General features: G+C 36.3%; 1 non-coding gene across 1 annotated transcript; it reads left to right on the top strand.

Moving 5' to 3' along the window:
• Positions 1–5,828: 5,828 nt before the first annotated feature.
• LOC116100057 lies at positions 5,829–5,935 on the top strand. The gene has a single exon (XR_004122426.1). It is a non-coding gene; the product is annotated as a U6 spliceosomal RNA (small nuclear RNA).
• The last annotated feature ends 10,924 nt before the right edge of the window (positions 5,936–16,859 follow it).

Genomic DNA, 16,859 nt, shown 5'->3' with positions numbered 1-16,859 from the left:
TTTTCATAGAGGTATTCTTGAATTTTGACCCTGAAATGTTAGTAAAGGCAATTAGCTCCAAGGTTGTGTGTATTTATTAATTTATATTCTGTTTAATAAAGTATAAGCTACCAATTCTGAAAGCTTTTGTTATGGGACCTGAAGTGGAAAATTGGCTGCCTTGCATATTTTTATTTCCGTGAATTGAATTTGAGAAAAATCTATGATTATACTAAATATATTCTACTTGGTTGTTTTCTTTCACAGAGTCATCTGTCATATTTCTCCTGTTCACAAGTTTCAATCCAACAGCTTTATAAGCTATAAAATGTTCGAAATTTTTTCTCGGGGTGAATAGATTTTCAATCATGTATATGCTTAGACTATTCAAAGATATCTTTTTTAAAAAAATCCATGCAGCTAAAGTACTCAGTACCACATTAAGATGGCCAAATGATTAAGGTCACTTATAATCATCTCTCAACACAGATGCAGTTTGTTGATGGATAGAAACTTTCTTTGTTGACACGTTACAGATTACCAAGCTAGCTCAGTTAATTCATTCACTAATTGAACTCACTCCAACTCAACACTTCAGCAAACATTCAGTGTATACCTACAGTGGATTATGTTCTTTTGTGTGGATTTGGAATGTGTGATAAGACACTACAAAATCACTATTTTAATGAATTTTAAATTCTATTAGACACACATATGATGAAAAAGATAAGTATCAAATAATATCTTAGCATTCACATGGTGAGAATGGTTTCCTTAAAGTTTCATTTGCTGAAAGTCTCTTTTTATTGTGGGTATGTGGGAACTGTTGGATTCCTAGGGACTGAGACCTCAGAGAAGGTCTCTAGGTCACAAGGACCTTAAAACGAAATATTGATCACAGAACAACTTGGAAAAAAATCCTTAAAAATCTTTCTCTGGCTTCTATTCTTGAAATGAAATCACCTGTTCAAGGACCTGCCAACCATCACAAGGTTACAGAGTAAAAGTACTGTTTTGTTTTGTTGTGTATTATTTTTCATTTTCCAGAGCCTACCCCATGACTTTTGGATTTTTTTAGCTTCTAAAACTGAAAATTAACTCTAAAACTGATGACTTTTTTTCACTGTAGACATAGTATACCTTAAGTAACTCTGTCATAGCAATGAAAGTTGAATTAATATAGTAAATTGCATAATAATAATAATGAAGATAATTATGGCAGTGTGATTGATTAGAGATCAAGTGTAGGATGGCAAGTAAGAGCCCTAAATCAGAGTTTAGTAAAAAATAAAGAGCAAAATAAAATCCAACACAAAAGGTACAAATGGGAAAAAGTTGACCACAGACTCTACGTATCTCCACCTTAAAATATGATAACTAGTTCTTCTTTATGAGTAAAACATGTGTAATTCTCACATCTATGATGCATTGAATATACATCATTGCATATATTTTAGAGAAAAAGAACTTTAAAAAAAGAGAGTCTATACTTATCATTCATATTATGAATGACATTGCGATTCTAAAATATTGGTGAGGAGACCTGCCAATATATTCTATAACTGTAGTAAGTTCTTCAATTCTAATTCAATTTCATTTTTGAGCATACTAAACACTACCTTGCAGAATCTTACAAGTATAGAAATTTTCAATTTCTACATTTCTTCCATTTACTATTTTAATCCCTTTCCAGTTCAAACTTCCTGCCCTTCCTTCCTTCCCTCCTTTCTTCCTTCTAAAACATAAGCTTATTAAATTTAAAACTTGACCCTTCTTGTAAATAATGAAGCTTAAAAGATACATTTTAGCCTATATATTTTACTTTATAGTATAGCCTATAAATCTTATCAATTCAGAGATCTTTCTCTTTTTCTGTATACCTCTGTAATCCCTCATGATAAAATGAATAATAGATTCAACGAGTCTCCCATAACTAGGAATTTTAGATGCCTAGATTGTATTTTAATAAAATCAATCATTCAAGGACATGAGTAGTGTATTGCTTAGTATGTATACATGGAGGAGCATCTTCAAGATAAATTTTTGTTTGTTAGGCTTTCTAATTAAAGTTTAGATACATGTAAAAGTTTGTTTTCTTTCTCCCTCCAGTGATGCATGTGGACATTTGACTTTCCTCACAAACTCATGAACATAGTTCATCATTATAATACTGAAAAGATTCCAAGCCAATAGCATCTTAGCATGCTTTTAATTTGAATTTCACTCCCCATGAAGTTGAGTATACATTCATATGATTAAGAAAAGTATGAGTTTTTCCATTGATTGCTTTTCTATGTATATTTTAAAATCTTTAACAATTACATTTTTTCTCAAATATGTTATGTAAATTTTTGAGTAAATTATTGATTATTGCATCTTAGCAGGGTGAAGGAAAAGGACTGAAACCCTGAGGGCTAGCTGAAGGAATGGAAACAGGCAACCTCAGGAGATAGGAGGTTGGGGGGACCTTCCAGAATACACCAGAAACATGGGAGGTGAGAAACTCTCAGGACTCAGAGGGAGGAACCATAAATGAAATGCCTAACAGTAGGGAGAGGGGATTTATAGAGCCCACCTCCAGTAGGAGGACAGGGCATCAAATGAAGGACAGGGTGGGGGGACTGCATCTCACAGTCACAACTCTGACCCATAATAGCTCCTGTCCAAAAGAACTGCAAGGATGGAAATGGAGAGAAGACTGAAGAAAAGAAGGTCCAGCTACAGGTCCAAAGTGGGATCCAGCTCAAGGGGAGGTCCCCAGGCCTGACACTTTTACTGAGGCTATGGAGCACTCACACAAAGGGACCTAGCATGACCACACTTGGGAAGACCCAACAAGCAGCTGAAAGGGTCAGATGCAGATATTTGCACCCAATCATTGCACAGAAGCACCTGACCCCTGTTGTTGAATTAAGGAAGGCTGAAAGAAGCTGAGGAGAAGGACGACCCTGTAGGAGGATCAGCAGTCCTAATTAATCTGGACCCCTGAGATCTCTCAACACTGGACCACTAAACAGGCAGTATACACCAGGTGATATAAGGTCCCCAACACACATACAGTAGATGACTACAGGGTCTGTGTTCATTAAGAGATGATGCATCTAACCCTCAAGAGACTGGAGGCCCCAGGGTATTTAGAGGTCAGACGGGATGGGGGGTGGGAACATCCATGTGGAGACAGGGAGATGGAGAGGAGGTATGGGATGTGAAACAGTCAGAGGGTTGGGGGTTGCAGGGATAAAATATGGAGTGCAAAAATAGAAATATAGGCCAGGCAGTTGGTGGCACATGCCTTTAATCACAGCAGTTGGGCAGCAGAGGCAGGCAGATTTCTCAGTTTGAGGCCAGCCTGGTCTACAGAGTGAGTTCCAGGACAGCCAGGCTATACAGAGAAACCCTGTCTTGAAAGATTGAAAAGATAAATAAATAAATAAATAAATAAATAAATATTTTTGAAAAAAGTAGATTTTAGTTTATCTCAATTTTAGTAACCATACAAATATATACATAATAAGCAGAACTGATCTTTTCATATGTGTGAATATCTCATATACACATTAATAATAAATAGAAATAAAAATTTTAAATTCCTTTATATTTAAAATTATAGACCATGGTTGATCTTATCTATGAATATACTTTAAAGCACATACTAACCAATAAAGAAGGTTTATAAGAAAGGATCTTTCATTGCTTAGCTAGTATCTTAGTTTGCCTTCTACAGCTGTGATAAAGACCACAACAACTGCACCTTGGTAAAGAGTATACATCACAGTACAAGTCACAATCCTTCACTGACCAAATTCAGAACAGGAACTCAATGCAGGGTTCTAGAGGCAAGAACTGAAGTAGAGACCATGGAGAAGTACTGCTAACTGGCTTAAGCTCTTGGCTTGCTCAGTCTTCTTTCTAAACTACATATGACAACTTACTCACAGGTGTTAACAACCACAGTAAGCATGACCCTCCCACATCAAACATTAAAATAAATTATGAGCCTATAGGCCTATGTGATAGAGCCCTTTTCTCAGCTGAGGTAGTCTTCTCCAGATAAAACACTCTAGCTTGGGTCAAGTTGAGGAAAAAGTATCCAGCATAGATAGGAAGCAAACATCTTAGAGATAAGTTTATTAATTTCTGGAAATCATATTATTTAAGGATACCTTATGGGCTTCCATATTAATTCAGTGGGTAAACTGTTTCTTATGTAAGGTTGTTGACCTTATTTACATCCCTGGAACACATAGAAAGATTGAGAGAGAGAGAATGGATGCTACAAAGTTGTGCTCTGGCTTCCATATAGGCACTTTGACATATTTATGTTCACACAATCATGTATAGTATATCACATACACACATTAATAATAAATATAAGTAGTTTTTAAAAGTTCTTTTATAATGAAAATTGTACACCATGGGTGACTTTAGCTATGGATATACTTAGAGCACATACTGTTAAAGTTTATTAAAGAAAAGATATTCTGAATCAGTCATAGTGGCTTTTTCTTGTTATCCTAGCACTCAAGAAGTTGAAAAAGAAAAATTGTCACAAGAATGAAGCCAACCTGGAATACAGAGCAACTACTAAGCCAACTAGAACTAGAAATCATGACCCTGTCTCAGAAAAACAAAAAGTGAGAACAAAAAAACAGAAAAGAAAGAAAGCATGCAAATACCTAAGATAAAGAAAAATAGAGACAGATAGACATACGCATACACACAGAGAGAGAAGAGAGGGGAGAGACAGACAAACAGAAAGAGACAGAAACAGAGAATAAGGGAGAGAATTCTAAATAAAAATTCTTATATCTATAGTCTCAAATGGATCAATATTTAATCTTGATTCTGATATATATTGACAAGCCTAAAGTTAATAATAGCTTCATGATGCCTTAGGCTATTGGTGATTCATTTATTTTCTGTAATATACACGTACTATTTGTAACTAAGGGCTAATAATTCCTATCTTAGTACTCAAGGGGGTTAAGTACAATGTTTACTTCTTTGCTGTTAATATAGTTCAATTACATCATCTTTTATTCAGACATTATATATCTCTATATGAAGTAGAAGTTAAGAGGTCTATATGAGTTTAAGGCACTATATGGAGGTGTGGAATTTTAGAGTAGGTGTGACATTGCTGGGGAATGTATATCACTGGGGCAACCATGCGGTTTGAGATGCTCAAGCCAGGCCCACTATCTCACATTCTTCCTGCTTCCTGTAGAACTCTTGGCTACTTTTCTAGCACCATGTCTGCCTGCATGCTGCCATGTAAACCTCTGAACTGTAAGTCAGTCTCAATTAAATGTTTTCCTTTATTAGATTTGATGGTATCTCTTAATGGCAATACAACCTTAATACTATGTAAATACCAGGGGCATAGAATTATTTAACCAGCTTTTCCAAATAAGTTGTCTTGTATCAGTGAAAAGAATGCAAGAGCAACACATTTGAACTCTTCTCTTACTACTCTGCCCTTCTTGTTATTTCTTTAATGGGATTTCTTTAACAAAAATCAGATCAGTTGTTGGTACTGAGTGGTTAATTAGAATGCCTTTAACCATGTACAAGACATCTGGTCAATTTGGTTAATGCCATCGGTCAAGCTGCCAATTCTATTTTAAAGAAAACTGCTAGCCCCTCATGGATCATTAACAGCCCCATACTACCAAATGACCAGACTTACATCCTTTCCTCTTGTGCAGAGAAAGTTTAGTGAACCTGGCAGTAACTTTAATATGCAAGTTTAAAATAGCTAGACAGATCTGTTACCTCAGGCCTCTGCATATCCACTTAGGAACAAGGCAACAAAGATAAGAAAATAACATGGTAAAAATCACTGCTTCGTGCTCGCTTCGGCAGCACATATACTAAAATTGGAACAATACAGAGAAGATTAGCATGGCCCCTGCACAAGGATGGCATGCAAATTCGTGAAGTGTTCCATATTTAAAAAAAAAAAATCACTGCTTCTCTGCTGATACTTAGGACCAAGACAAGGACAAGGACAGGAACCTAAGGAACAGGCTTTCTTCATGTTCATATAGTTCTATTTTTTCATCTTTTAATCTTTTACTGCTTTAATCCCATGCCACCTCATGCAGATAATAAGTCTCCTTTTTCATGCAGTGTGTGGTTTACATTACAGGAGAATTATGACTGGGAACAATGTATACACGTGTGTGTGTGTGTGTGTGTGTGTGTGTGTGTGTGTGTGCATGTGTGTGGTGTTTCATGAATTATAAAGCACATTGATCTAATGCTACACACACTCGTCTACTCCAGTCACATCCAAAATATTGGGGATAAAATCCTGATAAAAGATAAGAGGCAGTAAGAATCCAAAAGGAGATCTGTGCCTCCTGGATATTCAGACAGTCGCCCTAACTCAGACGTGTTCCAGATCAGTCTTTCCAATCATCAACACGCCCTCATAATTAGGCATAAAGATACCCCAAGTAATGATTCATAAATGGCTAAGATTGGACACTATTTTCTGGCCAGCACAATGTTTCCAACTATCCTAGTTTAATACCAAGCTGTCCATAACTTGTAATTTCTCTCTAGGATACTGCCTTGCTAGAGCTAGCAACAGAGGTCGAGTACATCCCTTAGGGCAATAGATAGTTTACAATAGTTAGAAATGTTTTACGTACTGGAGAGTAATCTAAGGGCTTCCACTCAAGGACATTAGCTAAAAGTGTGAGGTCGGAACTCCTCACTGCCTGCCCCCAGCTAGACCCAGAGAATTAGCAGGAAATGCTAGATTGAAATCTCCTGGTCATTGCCTTCAGCAGAACGAGAGAATTAGCCTAGGAATATCAAAATACCTCAACAGGGAGGGCTCCACTCCTCTTCCTCCTGCTTCACACCTAGCTACCAGACCCTGCTGACCTTGGTGTGGGGGTCACTTGCCTATGTCACTTCAACCTTGCGTCCTTTGCTGTAACCCCTGCCTACCTACATGACTTTTGACATTTGCCCTGCTTGCTGTATGCTACTTAAGCCTGCTTTTCACTTTGTATAAGGACTAGGACAAGGTGAAGGACTACCACTTGGACTCACAGAAGGACTAGCACTAGAACGTAGATGGGCTAGGACTCAGATTCATGCAATCCGCATTCCCCCAGGCCCAGAGAGCTTGGGACTGGGGGATGCAGCACCAGTTCAGAGGAGATAGCTGCTGCTTTAGACCCAGTATGTTTCAGATAGCCTCAGATGTACCTCAACTATTGAGCTGCCAGATTTACCATCTCTCTTTTGCAATGACTATAAAAGTCTGATGCCATTTCTAAGAAATATATTTAGATCTTATACTTCATGTGTCATCTCTGCCATCATTTCTTCGCCTACACCTTGTCGACCTGACTAGGACCCCCGTTTCTCCCACAGGTTAAGGGAGGCCCAGATAGGCCGGCCCGTGGCAATCTAACAACTATTAGTAGAGTACTCAAATATTCCAAATTTACACTCCAATATTTCATCTAAGAACCTTTTTTATCTGTTATTATGTATTTTACAAAGCAACAACAACAACAACAATAACAACCTAAATTTGGAAGTACAAGGATATTCCTGTCAATTCCACATCTCATCACTTTATTTCTCATAGTATTACAGACAGTAAAGATAGTGAAGTATATAGGATAATGGTTACTACTGGGAGTAATAAATATGAAATATTTACTTGGGTTATATTTTCTTGCTTTATAAATGTAGTTGAGTGAGGCTTACTGACTGAGGCTATAGGGATGGAATTCCAGCCCATACTATGAAATTTATGAGTTGGAGTAATTAACTGGTATATTACAATGTTCATGAAAACGTATCTGAATGTACAAATTATAATATCAAGAACCAGTATCAATATTATCATGAATTAATTATTTTTAGTTGCAAATGCCATTATAAGATGTCATACGCTATCATCTGCAATTGATAAGTGAGTTAGAATTCTAACATATTATAAATTCATTTATTATATAGCTATATGATAGATTCTGAAAGGTTTCTTCTCACGTATTCATTTGCCAGGTCATGTTCTGTTTATCTGCTTGCTACTTCTAAATTTGAAGATCTCAGAAACATTTTGGTTTATGCTTACATCTTCAGTAAATAGCCCTGACTATAAAGTCCTTTGGGTGCATTCTTAGGTGCACTGCATAAATAGTTGTATTATCAAAGTCTTCTTTTCTTTCTTTCTTTTTTTTTTTAATTTTAGATATTTTTTTATTTACATGCGAATTTCTCCATTCCCAATTTCCCCTCCAAAAAACAAAAAAACAAACAAAAACAAACCCCTGTTGCCTCCCCCCTCCCCATGCCTGCCACCCCGCCCTCTCTCACTTTCTAGCCCTGGCATTCCCCTACACTGGAGCACAGAACCTTCACAGGGCCGAGGTCCTCTCCTCCTATTGATGATCGATTTTGCAATCCTCTACCATACACATGCTGCTTGAACAATCAGATCCCTCTATGTGCAGTCCTTGGTTGGTGGTTGAGAGAAAAGACCAATGGAGCTGAGGGGTTTGCAGCCCCTTAGGACAAACAACAACATGAACTAACTAGTACCCTCGGAGCTTTTCTTTCATGTTAATACTTCTCTCAACATAAACAGAATGAACTTGATTATTTCTCACACCTGTTTTTGCCTAAACAGAGATCATTATAGGAATCTCACAACTCCTGATAAGCATAAAAAATATTAATGTGCCATCCTCAAGCAATATTGATCAATATTTTAGGAAACAAATTATTTCAATTTAAGATAACTTTAAAAAAGTACCATTTTCATCAGTATGCACAGCTGTTTCTGTGATTTGGCATGCCGGTGTGTCCACAAAAAAAGACATATCTTAAAACTTTCATGACAGGGTTGCTATTTACAGTCAAATACCAAGGCCTTTCCATGTTCACATGTTATAGGGTCCTTGAAAGCAATGAGTTGGTAATGCGTGACAAATTAGCTCTCCAGGAACTGTGTTTCAAGACCAAAGCAAAACAGAATAAAACTGTGGTGGCTGGAAGAAAACTGAGCTTGACAGATGAGTTCTTCAGAAACCTGGGCAACTTTTATAAATCACTGGCATCAATTTCTCATGTTCAAAATGAGGGATCTGAAAGGACTTTACAAGACATTTACAAGGATCAAATGAGTTAAAACATGTAAAGCACAAAAGGATACTGAGTAAATACTCATTAATTTATTTATTTTCATAATAGTTACTTTTTAGAATATACAAGTATTAGATGTCTTTCTTCCTACAGACAGTTTCAAATTATCAAAAGTAAAGGCAGCCAGTACATGAGTAATTGACTTTTGCTTCAAAATGTGTTTTCTAACTTCAATGAAAGAGAAGGCATAGGGATCTACCATCTATCAGGCAGTATCCCCACCTGGGGGAACACATCTGAATTCTAAATCATTCTTAGAAATTAGTCTTTGTAGTGGCTAGTCCTGGTTGTCAACTTGACTATATCTGAAATGAACTACAATTCAGAATTAGAAGGCTCATCTGTGGCCCTAATCTGGAGGCTGAGAGATACAATGAATCTTGGCATAGAGATCTTGAGGCATAGTGGCTATGAATCCCAGAAGATTAAAATAGGAAGATCTACAAGTTCAAGGTCATCTGGGATTAAAGGTGTGGTGGCACCCATCTTTAATCTGGGCCACACCTTTTGCTGGAGATCTATATAAGGACATTGGGAGAAGGAAGGCTCATTCTGCTTCGCCTGCTTGCCTTGTGGGACTGAGCAACTGCTAGATCCTTGGACTTCCATTCACAGCTGCTGCTGACCTTTGTTGGGAGTTGGACTACAGACTGTAAGTCATTAATAAATTCTTTTACTACATAGAGACTACCATAAGTTCTGTGACTCTAGAGAACCCTGGCTAATACAGTCTTCGACAAATCACCAAACTTATTTACATGGCTTCTTGGAAGCTGATTTCAGGTTCAAACCCATCATTCAGACAATTAGGCTTGAGAGTGATTCTTTCCATTTTGTTGGCTCTGGAGATTTGGCGACATTGCAGGCATAAGTTTCTTTCATTTGCATTTTGAGAATACATTTTTATAAGCCAGAGTGTTGCTGTGCTTCATAAAAGGAGGAAATAAAATTTTACCATTCCATTAAGAATAAACAAAATATTTAAAGAAATTCATGTCTTGTTTGCAGTTCCTCAAACAAGATCATAAAGATATAACCATCATCAGGAATTGAGACCTAGAAACTTCACTTGTAGGTAATAAATCCTTGTTATAGATTCCCCTTAAAGGAAATAGAGATGACAAAAGCAATAGAGGATAAAACTCAAGGAAATTTTAGGATAGGACAACTAAAGGAAAATAAGTCCCAAATATACCACTTGACACTCAATTTTTATTCTCTCTCTCTCTCTCTCTCTCTCTCTCTCTCTCTCTCTCAAACACACACACACACACACACCATCAAAATCAAAATCTATGATTAATAGAAATTCCAAGAACTTTTAATATTGAATAACCTTTGAAATAGTTTGCTTCCTTATATCTAGTTTATCTCTTTCTTTACCCACAGAGATTATAATGTATGAGGAACATTGGAGAACTGGGGATATGAAGCAGTGATAAAGTGCATGCTACATAAGCATGAAGACTTGAATTCAAATCCCAGTTAATATCAGATTCAGTAAGGGATACCTCTAATCCAAACACACAAGATGGGAGATGAGGATAAGAGAATCTTCTCAGGGCCAGCTAGTTTGCTTGGCAGAAACCATGAGGGTACCTGTCTCAAACAATCTAAGGTAAGGATCAATATCTAAAGTTGTCTTAGGACCATCACTCACTCATTGCATACATGAGCCCACACACATCTGTGTGCATGCACACATACACTCACACACACACACTTACACACACACATACACACAAATTTTAATAAAGATTAGAATGATTGTGTCAACCAGCTGCACCAATTAATATCAGCTTGTTGAACTATTTAATATAAAATGTTAATCTTATATTAAATTTACTATTACTATTTACTATTATTATTACTATTTACTAATACTATAATAGTACTAAATTTAATAAAGTGTACAGAGTACACTTCTTAGCTACTGTGGAATTATTTCTGAAATCACCTTTACTTATCTTCCCTATTTGACATGAACTGAACACCAAGCTTTCTTATGTTTATAACTCAAATTGTTTTACCATGTTTTGAATTTAAGTGTTCAGTTATTTCTGTTCAAAGTGTAATTATTCAAACTGAGCATATCCTTTTCAGCTTTATAAGCTTTCTCTTGCAGCATTCATATTGTTTTATACCAAATTCACCTGTAACTAAAAAGACTTTTGTCTAAATTTATATCTGTTGGTTTTCCTCTTTGTCTCATTTATACTTGGTTCACATTTTTCTTTTCTCTCATCATTTTAAGTAATCTGTATGGTCCCTACTCTTGATATAGGACCTTTATTTGACTTTCTTACAGAGGGATTATATAGTATGAATCTGTTTTGTGCTATAGTTTACTTATAATTAATGTTATGAGTCTCATAAATGATATAATCTTTCAAAGACCCAAATCCTCCTATTTCCCATCTTTCATACTATTGTTTTACAAACATTTAAAACTTACATATGTTATATGCTCCTCCCCAGTTTTGTTTTCTGCCTTCCTTCACCCTTTGTCCTGAGAAGACATTAAAGGAGGGAAAATCACTGTTATCTTATATTTACCACTTGTCCATTAACTTAGGTATTTATTTTTTCTTTCATTTTAATTTGGTCTTTAAAATGAATAATTTTCCTTAGCATTTCTGGCATTTATGTGTGCTTGGTGGTGATTCTTTTAACTGTCATAGAAATCTTTGTTCTATATATACAGTTTTAAATTATTCTATTTTTGTACAGAGAATACTGAGTTGATAGTACTGCATTTAAAATATTTTTATTTTGTTTTTCTGTTACTGAACTGTGAAGTTTATTTTTATATTAAATATATAAAACATATTCCTTTTATCTCATGATCTTATAGAAAAACTTGTTCTTGCTTTAGCTTTCCAGCATTTTTACTGTGATAGATTGAAAATTAACTTTCATGCCATTCATTTTGTTAAGGATATACTAAACATAGTTATTTCTACTTGATGTATTTGATTATTTCTAAAAATATCTTATACTCATTCTCTCACATCTCTAGTAATGTTTCTGGCATACACAACAAAACACTAAGGCTATCCACAGCTAAGTGACCATAATGCTCTTTCATTGTTTGGCTTACAGCTGCTTATAATTCTACCTAAAGAGGATATGGTACCCTTCTCTGGCTTTTATTGGGACCTGTGCATATGCACACACACATACATACATGCGAATACATAAATCAAAGTAAAATAACACTTTCTACAAAATAAACTCTTAGTATTATCAGCATAGTCACTGTTCCTTTACCCGTTCCTTGTTCAATACACAATCTCTTCAACTTTTTTTTGATATTCAGTACCTTATTTATTCATTCGTTCATTCATTCATTCTCCAGTGTGCTCCATAATCCTAGGTTTTCCCACATTTTAGATAATTCTTACAATTTAGAGTTTTTCTATTTCTTCCTTTTTGTATTTTGTATTTCTTTAATGAAATGTGACTTCTTATGCAATTCTTGTAGTAGTTTCCTAAGCATATTTTAGTAGTTATTTTGTGATCATGTATGGTATTTTTAAAATATGGTAAATATGAGGTCCATTTTAATTTTGTTTCTTCAATGAATTCATACTTGTAGCTTTTTAAAAATCTTTTTGCAAATTTATTTATCATTTAAGATTTTTAGGGTACTGCAGATGTTAAAACTCACTTTTCTATGAATGGTTGTGGTTGTGGTCATAGAGATCATAGAGTGTGTGTGTGTGTTTCTGTGTGTTTCTGTGTGTGCACATACATGCATGCCTGTGTGTGGTTTCCTGTCACAATTGTATTTGAAGTAAACTTGGTTTTATAATTTTTAAACAAGGCAGTGAGTCAACAAATGAAACAAATATAATTTGACAGTACTTTTAACTAATTATACTTCTACAGTGATTGGTAAGAGCTGAAAAAAAAAACCCTTTTTCCAACTTGTATGACATCTTCCATTGAGTACTCTATAATATAGTTTAAGCAGTAAAACACACTACACTTGAAATTTGGACTCCCTTTCATTGATACTTTTTTCTAATAGAGTCAGTTTTCAACCACTTAGGCAACCAAACTCCATTACCGATACCTGAAGCAAGTTAACATTGTATATTATTTAGCATATTAAGGGTTTTTGAATTATGTGATTGTGGCCATTTTTTTCATAGAAGTAGGTATGTGATACACAGGGTACTTAGGTGAACTTAATTCATTTAATCAGCTACATGACAATACTGTTTGTAATAGCATGGTATGATGTTAAATTTTTGCTTAGGATTAAACTAGATTTTTAAATCTAGATATGTCACTCTCACAGTTCTTCATTCTACAAAAGGTCAAATATCTCCTACACTTTGCCCAATTCTATCTGTTACTTTGTGCTCTTAAGAAGCTGTATTTTGATCTTAGCCATTCTGATTGGTGTGAGGTAGAATCTTATGGTTGTTTTGATTTACATTTTCCTGATGACTAAGGATGTTGAATATTGCTTTAGGTGCTTCTCAATCATCCATGTTCACTCAGTTGCGAATTCTTTGTTTAGCTCTGAACCTCATTTTTAATAGGGTTAAATTCAGGTGACAAAAGATGCTAGCTAATATGTGGAGAAAGTGGAATACTCCTTCCTTGGTGGTGGGATTGCAAACTGGTATAATCACTCTGGAAATAAATCTGGTGGATCCTCAGAAAATTGGACATAGTATTACCTGACAACACGGCTATACCACTCCTGGGCATATACCCAAAAGATGCTCCAACATATAACAAGGACACACGCTCCACTATGTTCATAGCCTTATTTATAATGGCCAGAAGCTGGAAAGAACCAAGATGTCCTTCCACAGATGAATGAATACAGAAAATGTGGTACATTTACACAATGGAGTACTACTCAGCTATTAAAAATGATGAATTCATGAAATTCTTAGGCAAATGGATGGAACTAGAAAATATCCTGAGTGAAGTAACCCAATCACAAAAGAACACACATGCTGTTCACTCACTGATAAGTGGGTATTAGCCCCAAAGCTCATAATACCCAAGATACAATTCACAGACTCATGAAGCTCAAGAAGAAGGAAGACCAAAGTGTAGGTGCTTTGGTCCTTAGAAGGGGTAACAAAATACTCACGAGAGCAAATATGGAGACCACGTGTGGAGCAAAGACTGAAGGAAAGGCCACCTAGAGTATGTCCCACCTGGGGATCTATCCTTTATACAGTCACAAATGTCAGACACTATTATGGATGCCAAGAAGTGCTTGCTTGCTGACAGGAGTCTAATATAGCTTCTTCTGAGTGGCTCTCCCAGAACCTGACATATACAGAGGTGGATGCTCTTAGCCAACCACTGAACTGATCACAGGGTCCCTAATGGAGGAGTTAGAGAAAAAACAAAGGAGCTGAAGGGTTTTGCAACCCCATAGGAAGAACAATATCAACCAACCAGAGTCTCCATGGTTTAAACTACCAACCAAGGACTACATAGGGAGGGACCCATGGCTCCAGACATATATGTAGCAGAGGATGGCCTTGTTGGGCATCAATGAGAGAAGAGGCCCTTGGTCCTGTGAAGGCTTGATGCTCCAGTGTAGGGTAATGCGAGTGTGAGGAGGCAGGAATGGATGAGTGGGTAGGGGGCACACCCTCTTAGTAGCTGAAGGAGGGAGGACGGGATAGGGGGTTTTGGAGGGATCTGGAAAGGGGATAACATTTGAAATGTAAATAAAATGCACAATAAAAAATTTAAAACAAAAAGTTATCTTTTGTCTTCTATCCAGAATTCTTCACTCTTCTCTGCAATGCCTATGTATATAGCATTTGCTCTCATCAGCAGACTCAGAGATGTGGTTATATCTTGCTTGACTCTAAATCTCCAGTATGCAAAGATGCTTTATAATTGGATTGTATGTGCTGAGCCAATGGAAATGTGTGTTTAACTACAAGCAATTCCCTTCCAGGACAAAGGAATTTTGTGGTTCATCATGCACCAAATAGAGGCCTCCTGAAGTCTTTAACATCCCAAAGTGATCTTCTTTATTGGTTTTTTTTTTACTGTTGAAGTTAGTCAGTCATAATCATGTAGACCTTCACTCTCTTCTGTGAAGAGACAGAGCAAACTGTTCTTGGTTCAGATAGAGCTGCTTTGGTCATACATAGTTTCTCATGGTGAATTAGTATTGTTTTAGTTATTTTTGGTTTTGTTTGTTTACTTTCATTTTTCTTTTTGTTGTTTTTGTTTTCAGTATCAGAGGTAAAATTTTAAATTTTACTTGTCATCATTTTGTTCCAAGTTTGATAGAATGGTTTCATGTCTTTGAACGTCAAGTGTCCTTATCTGCTAAGCCATCCCTTTGTCCCAAGTCAACTAAATTCAAAGATACATGTTTTAAGGTCCCTCAAATGCCCTACATAAGAAGATTTCTCAGAGAAGGTACTATGTTGCAACTTAAATATCTTCACTGAATATCTTCAATACAAAGCCATTTGGGTTTTGGTCAGTAAATTCGTGAGCATTCATTTGCACAGTTGTTTTTCTTTACATCTTGGTCATTAAATCTAGCAAGGATAAATGATGTGACATGGGGACAGAGAGTAGGAGTTGTATTTAGAAATTCATTATTGCTCTTGATTAGAAAATATTACAGAAACAAGGCTTGCAAGGCATGTGCTACAATGTTTGGCTTCCTCTCCCTCTTTTCCCTGTCATAATGCATTTTTACATTAATTTCCTTGGAAACGAAGTTCTGGATTTATAGAAGAAAGGGGCATGATAAGATGAAAGTATTTGAAAACCCCTAGGCATAGTTGTTGCTTTGAAGCAGTCCTGAGCAGCTATATTTCTTCTCCTGTAGCATCTATTAACTAATTTTCTTCTTTCAATTCCAAGTTTTCCTTTGATCTTTAGGAAGCTTATTCTTTATACTCTTAGGTCAAATTCTTCAAGGGGAGGCTTGGAATCTGTTCACCTGCAGACTCATAGAGGAATGCCATTCAGGTTTACTGCCAACATATTCTGAGTATTTCTTGTTTTGTGGATCATCATGTAACATATCAAGTAACATGAAGATTTCCTCACCATATATTTAAAGCAACTTGGAATGAAAAGCTTACCTGTGGCTGTTGATGTCTATGTGTATTTGATTACAAAACAGAAGGATACTCAAGTATTCATGCCAGAATTCATAGCCATACCTGAATGAACTCATTAGATGGGAAAGCCAAGAAATTACACATTTTGCTCAATAATTATGACTTAAATTTATCAGAAAAAGTTGTATAAAAGGGCCTACAATATGCCTATTGTACTATGTCAATCATTCCTTGATCCTACAATTTTTAATATTTTTTTTTCTTTAATGAAAAGTGCTGTCCCCTGGAGAGCTGTGTTGCTTACTTTTCTGCAAAAGTATTTTCAGGGGAGGCAGAGAGGAGGGGGAGGAGAAAGGGGGCAAGATCATGTGTGGGAGGAGACAGGGGAGAACTACAGAGGGTCAGAACAGAAACATGTAGCAGTGGGGATGGGGAACTGGGGGTAGCCACTAGAAAGTCACAGATGTCAGGGACCCAAGAGGTTCCAAGACCCAACAGAGAAGACATTAGCAGAAATACCCACCAGAGGGGAGAGAAAACCTGTAGAGGCCATATCCAGTGGATAGGGATGGTCCCCTGTTGGGGGATGGGGCCAACCACTCATCTCAAAAATATTAATCTAGA

Source organism: Mastomys coucha, unplaced genomic scaffold, assembly GCF_008632895.1.
Source record: "Mastomys coucha isolate ucsf_1 unplaced genomic scaffold, UCSF_Mcou_1 pScaffold20, whole genome shotgun sequence".
Lineage (NCBI taxonomy): Eukaryota > Metazoa > Chordata > Mammalia > Rodentia > Muridae > Mastomys > Mastomys coucha.
Note: the sequence above shows the minus strand (reverse complement) of the source record. Positions and strands in the feature narration are given on the sequence as shown.